The sequence below is a fragment of the Sorex fumeus genome, unplaced genomic scaffold, assembly GCF_029834395.1.
Source record: "Sorex fumeus unplaced genomic scaffold, SorFum_2.1 ptg000072l, whole genome shotgun sequence".
Classification (NCBI taxonomy): Eukaryota; Metazoa; Chordata; class Mammalia; order Eulipotyphla; family Soricidae; genus Sorex; species Sorex fumeus.
The window spans coordinates 27,251,228-27,259,397 of record NW_026606129.1 but is presented as its reverse complement, the minus strand read 5'-3'; the positions used below and the strand labels follow the sequence as shown (position 1 = coordinate 27,259,397).

Genomic DNA, 8,170 nt, shown 5'->3' with positions numbered 1-8,170 from the left:
CAATTTAAACTTTCTAACTGACTTCTCAAGGTAGGGAGGGAGGGAGGTAGTTTTGTGGACTCACTCCTTAATCTGTGTAATCTGATGCTATTTCCAAGGAGATGGTATCAAATTATTTGAATGCAGGACTCCCTCAGTCCAGTGTCTGAGAATTTCTTGCTAATATGTGGATACCATTCCCTCATTAGAATTGGGCGCAAACTCTTTTAACTTTGGCTTTGGCTTAATACAAATTCTTTTGTATTAAGTGGCAGGTAATACTCCATATTTCTTATCAAGCATTGCCTTTTTGGTGTAAATAAAAGATTAAATGGGGATTTGAAAATGCCATTTAGCTAAAATCCTAAGAGTTTGCTTAAACACTAGGTATCTGGCATAGAAACAAGATATAGCTAAAGTACTAGATCCAACACAACTGTTATTGGGCTTAAACTGCAATAATTGCACTTAAAAATGCATCTGTCAAGGAGTCAAGGGGGTGGGAACTGGGCCACTGGTGGAGAGATGTGGTCACAGAGTGTTAGGATTTAGAGATGGGAACATTATACACCTAACACAACTTTATAAATCATGGTGTCTAAAAAAAAACCAAAAATATTTAAAAAATGAGTATTGCTAAAAAAAATCTCTAAAATGGACAGAGAAATAACCCAAAATGAAATCCTGGAGCTTCACAAAATGTACTTCTAGTCTTAATATCTATGAGCAATTTTTTTTGTTTTTTTTCTTTTTGGACCACATCCAGCTGTGCTCAGGGTTTACACCTAGGTTAGTGCTCAGTGATCAGTCCCGGTGGAGCTTGTGGGATTATATGAGGAGTCAGGGCTTGAAGCCATGTCACTCATGTGTAAGTCAAGTGCCTTCCCTGCTGTGATGTCTATGGATCTGAGAAATTTTAAAAAATATTGATTAAGCTTCTGCAAATACTAAGAAATACTTGTGATATATAGTCCCTTCTCCCTGCCCATTATTTGCACTCCCCTTTGCTGATGATTTTTTTCAAGTGTGAATATCTTATCTAATGTTTCAGCTCTGTCTTATGAACTTCTTCTTTTGAAACAGCCACATGCAATCTGTTATTCTCTTGAAAGGTTGTACCATTTCATTATAACTAGAAAGGGCTTTTGGAACGTTACCAATCTGGCAACATTCATCTGGCAACAGATCTAGGCCGTAATAGGACAGGATTGGATTGAATTGGAGGGCTAAACCTTCTGAGCGAACGATCCGAAACTTTTGGAGAAAGAGCAACTGTCTTTGACAAAACTGAAACGGATACTTGTGGGTACAGGCAGGTGAAATCTCTTTTTACCTTGTTCACTTTTCATAGTATACCATTTATTTAATCAGAAATCTAATAAGAATTATAATCTAACTTTAGAAAATTTAAATTTTTTTCAGAAGAATAATCATTGATGCTCTGTTTTGAATGTTTAAATGTCTGCATTTCATTAATATATAATGAGGATATAATATAACTAAAAGTGTTTCCTATTTATTTGTTAAGTTCCAAGAGTAGGCACTTGTCACTAAAGGCTCCCACTCCACCAGAGGACATATGAGGACATTTTTGGTTCTCAAAAGTAGGTGTGGTTCTATTGTCTTTAAAGCACCGTGTCAAGGCCAGAAGTGCTGCTAAACAATTTCTTGTGAATTCCCCTACTACAGAGGATTATCTGTCCAAAGTTTTAAAGATTGAGAAACCAATATCATGTGGGGCACTGGAGGTATCAGCATCTGTAGTTTGGTCTTAGATTTCTTTAAGATAAAAATAAACTGGAAAAACACAAACCTATCAAGGGATGTTTGTATGTGATATGCATAATTGATTCTGTATCTCTCTATCCAATTGAATTGCAAACCCGTGTGAGGCAAGGACCATAATATTTCTATTTCTTTGTCAGAAATTGATGTTTCATTAGCTATTTCTGGGTTTTAGTGAGGATAACAAGAGCAGCATCGTGAAGCCTCAAATATTCAGCACATTAAGGATTAAAAGAAGCTGACGATTCAAAACTTATGGTTGAAAAACAAGTTTTATGCAAGTGTATAAAAATTTATAGACAATATTTTCAACATAAATCCATTCATTCTAATATGCACAAATGATAAATCAACAGTAAGTAAATAGAAACACAGGATGTAGTAATTGTAGTAAATGTGTAGTGAAATAACATAAACTGCCTCTGTCTTGGCTGGTCATATCAATCCCATATTGGTTTGACATGGAAAACAGTGGTCCAGTTCAAATTCCAAATTACTGATAAATTTACAATATGAAAATTTATCTTTTTTCTGATTTATAGAAACATTTTTCTTAAGATTACTGCCTATTAAAAGGCAAATTTTATCCTCAATTAAAACATGAGACCTATTGTTATTACTGGTGCCCGCTCGAGCAAATCGACGATTAACAGGAAGTCAAGTTATCAAGTGATCAAGTGACTTTAAACATATACTTCTTTCCCATATACTAAAATTTGATATTTGTACATGGAAATTTTTAAAATAAAACTAGTTGATGATAAATTATAAAATCCTAAGAAAAGCATCATTTTAAAAATATGATGAACAAAATTTCCTGAAATTTTTTCAATAAATTGAATTATTGAAACTGAAGCAGTAGTATGATGCAGGAATGCCTTACAGTTCCAAAATTCGAGGACTCTCTCTGAAGTCATAGAGACAGTAATACTACCATATTCCTGATAATGTTGCAATCAGTACATGCTGCTGCTCTATCCTCAACTAGAAATATTATATTGAAATGAGATAACATGTCTTAGGAAAGGAGATGAAGTATCAACTGCTCCAACTCTCTAAACAAAGAGACAGTAGAATTTCTTCTAGTCTGAGAAAATTTTACCTGGTTGTATGAATGATTTAAGCTATAAAAGTGTTGTTTAAATCCACATCTGATTTCAGAGCTCACACCTGTTTAATCTCCTTATAATGACTTTGGGTAACATATCTGCCTACATGTGACCATTCCCAAGAGAACTAAATGTCTTATAATCACATGGAAATTGTCCAAAGGGAAGAAAATTGTTTGTGAAAAAATGCAAAACCCCTTAGAAGAATTCAAACTATGTGTGAAAATAGATAATATAATCACTCCTATTATAACATGAGAATGTTAACTGTTAGAAAGAAATTTAACTTGAGTCTTATATAGTCTCGAATTTCAACATTTTAAATAGCATATTAATTTTTAAAAAGGGGGGAGTGCATTTTCAGGACTATGAACCAAATATGTAGTTTCTTATGGCAGTACAAAGGAAATTAAAGAATGGTGCAATACATCTATACCTATATATGTTGTGAGTGTGTGTGTATTCAACTGAAGACATATAATCAAAAATGTTCAAATGTTGTAAAAGAAATTAGTACATGGATTCAAGAAATTGAGCAAAAGGCAAGAGAGATGGTACAATGGTCAAAGCATTTCCCTTGCATGGAGCCAACTAAGGTTCAATTTCTGGCACTCCACATGTAAGCCAAGACAGAAATGATAACTGAGTGAAACATCAGAGTCAGCCAGAGCAACATGAGGTGTGCCCCCACTGATACACAGACACACACACACACACACACACACACACACACACACACACACACACACAAGACATTTAGCAAGGTGTAAACTATAGATGTATAAAACAAACCAAGTTTGGTGAAATTATTAAATTCTAATAAAAATTTCTAAAATTGTGGGACACTTCGAAGCTGGCAGGGCCCGCACCTCTGCTCCTGCGGGAGAACCCCAGCATGAAAAAAGCAGTGTCGCTGATAAATGAGATAGAAATAGGAAGATTTCCTCGATTGCTCACCCGAATTCCTCAAAGACTTCACCTGAAGCCTGAGAACAGTGTCAGTGATGAAGAGGAAGAAAAACTTCGAGCTGCATTTTCTTTAAACAATATCATTCATTTTGGAACAAGCAGCCTATTTCAGCATGAAGCCGGCCGCTCTGCAGCAGCAGTTAGAGAACATTCATCTTAATAGCATAAGCATTTGCCAACACATGGTCTTCAATGGGCCAAGAATTGGGTGAAAAATTCAGGCAGAGGATTCTTGCTCCCAACAAGCTGGAGACGGTTGGATAGCAGTTGAACCTTCAGATGGCTAACTCTGCTCAAGCAAAACTAAAATCTCTCCACGCCGTGATACAGCTAGGAATGAGCAATGAAGACTCAAAGAGTCTGGTGAAAGTGCTTATGAAATTCAATCACAAGGAGTTGTTTCGATTTTATAACAAGCTTGAGACTATACAAGCTCAGCTGGATTCCCTCACTTGAAGATTGGTTTCTCCATCACGGTCCCGCCATCTCCTCTGGTTGTGTTCTCGGAATAATTTGGTGGTTTCCTTCTTGTAATTTAAGTGAATATTGCTTTTTAGACTAGAAATAGCAAAGAGATAACACGCTCTAAAACTAACCAGAAAAAAAGTGATAAAAATTATAGGAAACAGTTCAAACTATTTCTGCCTTTTCATCATTAAGAGCTGAAGATAGAAAATAGTGGGAAGAAGTTTAAGAGCTAAAAGAAAATTTGAACTGCCAATCCAGAATTCTTTGTCCAGCAAAATTATCATTCAAGAATTAATGTAAAATAAAGATATTATCAGATGAAGGAAAACGAAGAGGATTGATCACCAGCAGGTCATGCTACAATTTCTAAAGACTGCCTATAAATAGAAATGAACACTTTCAGAAAATATTAAGAAACTAGAAATAGTAACTTTACAAGAATTATAAAAACAATCCTTTCTTCTAATAACAAATCAAAAACCTTCTAACGCAGAAAGTAACTATATACTTGGTCTTAACACAATTTGATGTGACACATACAAAAAGTACACCCTTATTGATGGAGGAAAGGGTGAATGAACATTGTGGCAAGTTTTATTTTAGCATTTTTTTATTTTTTTATAATTTTATTTATTGAATCACCGTGAGAGCAGTTACAAAGTTTTCGGGTTTAAGTCTTGGTCATAGAATGAAACACCACTACCTTCACCAGTGCCCATTCTCCACCACCAAAAACCCCAATATACCCCTATCCCACACCTTCCCCCTACCTGTGGGGCAGATGATTTGCACATTACTCTCTCTCTACTTTGATTACATTCAATATTTTGACACCAGACCCACCATTATTTATTGGGATTTTACCCCAACACTCAGATCTGTTGAAAAGGCAACAACAGTAGACAATTTGTTTTTTATTGCTGGTTAAGAACAGCATATGATGTCGTGTGGCTGCAGTAGTGGCTGCACGATTTTAAAATTCTGAAATTTTAACACTTAAATCTGGAGGGATTTCTGCCCAAACCTGCTGAGTTCTGAGATTTGTTCCTGAGTCTCTGGGATCATGGTGGTTCAGCAGCTTGATCAGGAGCCAGAAAGACTGTTCATGGGCGGCAACTCGGGGTCTCGTTGGGAAACAGAGGGAAGGGCCAGCTTCATCTCCATCCCATGAGGCCCCGCTGTCTCATCACTGAGGGCCCAAATCTGACTGTCTAGTGGCCTCTGGAGGATGGCGCCACCAAGCTGCCTAGGGGGAACAGGCGGAGGGACAGCACCCTTTCCCCCCTGGGGTGGCCCAGCTACAGTAACCTACTGCAGGGTCTGGACGTATTTCTGCCAAAAGCTGCTCGGTTATGAGATTTGTTTCTGAGTCTCTGTGTCTCATCACTGAGGACCCAAACCTGACTGTCCAATGGCCTCTGGAGGATGGCTGCCACCGGGCTGCCAGGGGGAACAGGCCAAGGCACAAAACCTATTCCCACCTGGGGTGGCCCAGTGCCAGTAACCTACTGCAGGGACCAGACACATTTCTGCCAAAAGCCGCTGGATTTCGAGATTTGTTTCTGAGTCTCTTGGATCATGGCCGTTAAGGAGTTCGATCAGGAACCAGAGAGGCCATGCCTCCAATTATGTAGCTGAGCCCGAGGTGGTTTGTGGGTGTGTCTCCCACATACCTAACTTTTGACTGTTTACTTTCTTGGTAAACTTTGCCCCAAGTTTTTGCAGTCTGGCCAAAGGCACAGCAGAAATTTTGGGGTATCTGGAACTCTGAAGGTGCCATCAGGCTGCTGATGCACTTGCCTCACAGGTACAGATTGACCTGCTGGTCTTACCACACCCCCTTATTGTGGCATTTTATATAAACTCGAATATCAACTATAAGTTGTTTATTGTAATTATTAGAACAACTTATCACATAAAATCCAGATATTTATTGTGAAAACAAAATGCAAGTAAGACTGATATATACAAATATTAAATTAATACTAACTAAAGCAGAAGACTGGGAATCAAAATGAGAAAATAAACAAAAAATTAAAATTTGTAACAGTAGGCTTAACAATCATGTTAGTAAATGCCTTTAAATGTAATGAGTACACCAATTTAAAAAATTCATTTCAAATAAATTTTAAAATCTTAATTTAGCTAAAAGAGAAAATAATGTGATTGATAATATATACAGAAAAAACACAAACTTAAGAAGATTGAGAGTCTATGATAATAAACTATAAATAAAACTTCATGATAAAAACTAGAAATAAAGACAAAAAGGAAAATTCACTAGAAAATCCGTAGTAAAATAACATTTTGGTCAATTTAATTCTAAATGTAAAGAAATATTACTAAAATCAATATAAGAAAATTGACGTTGTATATAGGGACACATATCCTACAGCGTAATTTCAGTTTTCATAAAGAAAAATTGACAGCTAATGAGAAATAATTGCATGATTATAAAATATTTAAATATTATATCATAGCACTGTTCTCAACGGAACGAATATCTCCAAATGCAGCAGCTATTTGTACCTGGGTTGAGAGCTCAACATGAGGAATGACTTGGCACCAAAACTGTGCAGGAGGAAGAGAGCGGCATGGCATGCCTTCAAGAACATCGAAGTGAACCTCCTGGTACTTATCTCGGCTATTCCACGGGACATCAAAAGAACACTTGGCCATCCACCTACGAGATGGTCGGACTTCTTCGTCAAGACCCTGAACAAACAGTTTGATGCTCTTCATGTTCCTGGAGTGAGCAGACGCCATTGGGCTACATTAGCCCTCGACAGGATTGAACGGAGACTCACTGGCGCCTGCTAGAGCAAATTGACAAACAACGGGATGACAAGTGATTGCAAGTGATTACAAGTGATTACACATGATATGTGAACTTTTCTGCATAGGTATTTAACTTCAATGAGTAGTTTGTTTATTAAGAATTAAAAGTTCTGAGGACAAGAAGTCCTGTCTATACATTTTTAATTGTTCTCAAAGGTATGAGACAAGAAATCAAACAGAATTTTGTTGATCTTGACCCATCATAAAAATAATATAATCACTGGGTGGTATAAAGCAAGAATGATTTTTTCATAGTTCTGGAAATGGTAAGAGTAAGATCCTATGTGCCAGAATGGTTGAATTCCAATAAAAACTGTTCGTGCCTAGATATATGAGTTCTTCCCAAGCTCATGAACTTTCCTAACTGGGGTTGAAGGAGGGAAATAGGAGGGAAAGAGAGGCATTTCTTCCAATGCCATCAATCCCATGGGATAAAAGTCTTGTCCTTATGACTTTATTTAGTTTTAATACTTTCTAAAACCCCTATCTCTGAAAACAATCACATTAGAGACTAAGGCTTCAACTTATGAATTTTGATGAAATATCATTTAGTTCTTAGAAGAAGAAAAACTTGATCACTTGATCACTTGACATCCCATTACTCATCGATTTGCTCGAGCGGTGCCAGTAACCTCCCCACTGGTTTCTGTCACGTGCTAGTGTAGCCCAATGGCGTCTGCTAGCTCCAGGAACACGAACAGCCTCAAACCCATCATTCAGGGTCTTTACAAAGAAGTCTGACCATCTGGTAGGTAGGCGACCACATGATCGTTTGACATCCGTGAAATCCAGTCGGTAAAGGCTCTAGTCCAGCAGTCATCTCCAAATTGCATTACGTATCCAGCCCATCTGATTTTTGACACCTTGTCAAATGAGACAGCATCCTTGATTTTGATCATTGACAGAGGTCAGAACTCCAAATTCTTTCTCTCCCTTGAGTGAAGCTTGATACTCCAAGCATAGCTCTTTTGATTTCTCTTTGGGAGACCCGAATAGCTTTCTAAAACCCCTATCTCTGAAAA

General features: G+C 37.3%; 1 pseudogene; it reads left to right on the top strand.

Annotated features, from left to right (window-relative positions):
- The first annotated feature begins 3,725 nt into the window (after nt 1-3,725).
- LOC130037742 (COMM domain-containing protein 10-like) lies at nt 3,726-4,394 on the top strand (annotated as a pseudogene).
- Nucleotides 4,395-8,170: the final 3,776 nt, after the last annotated feature.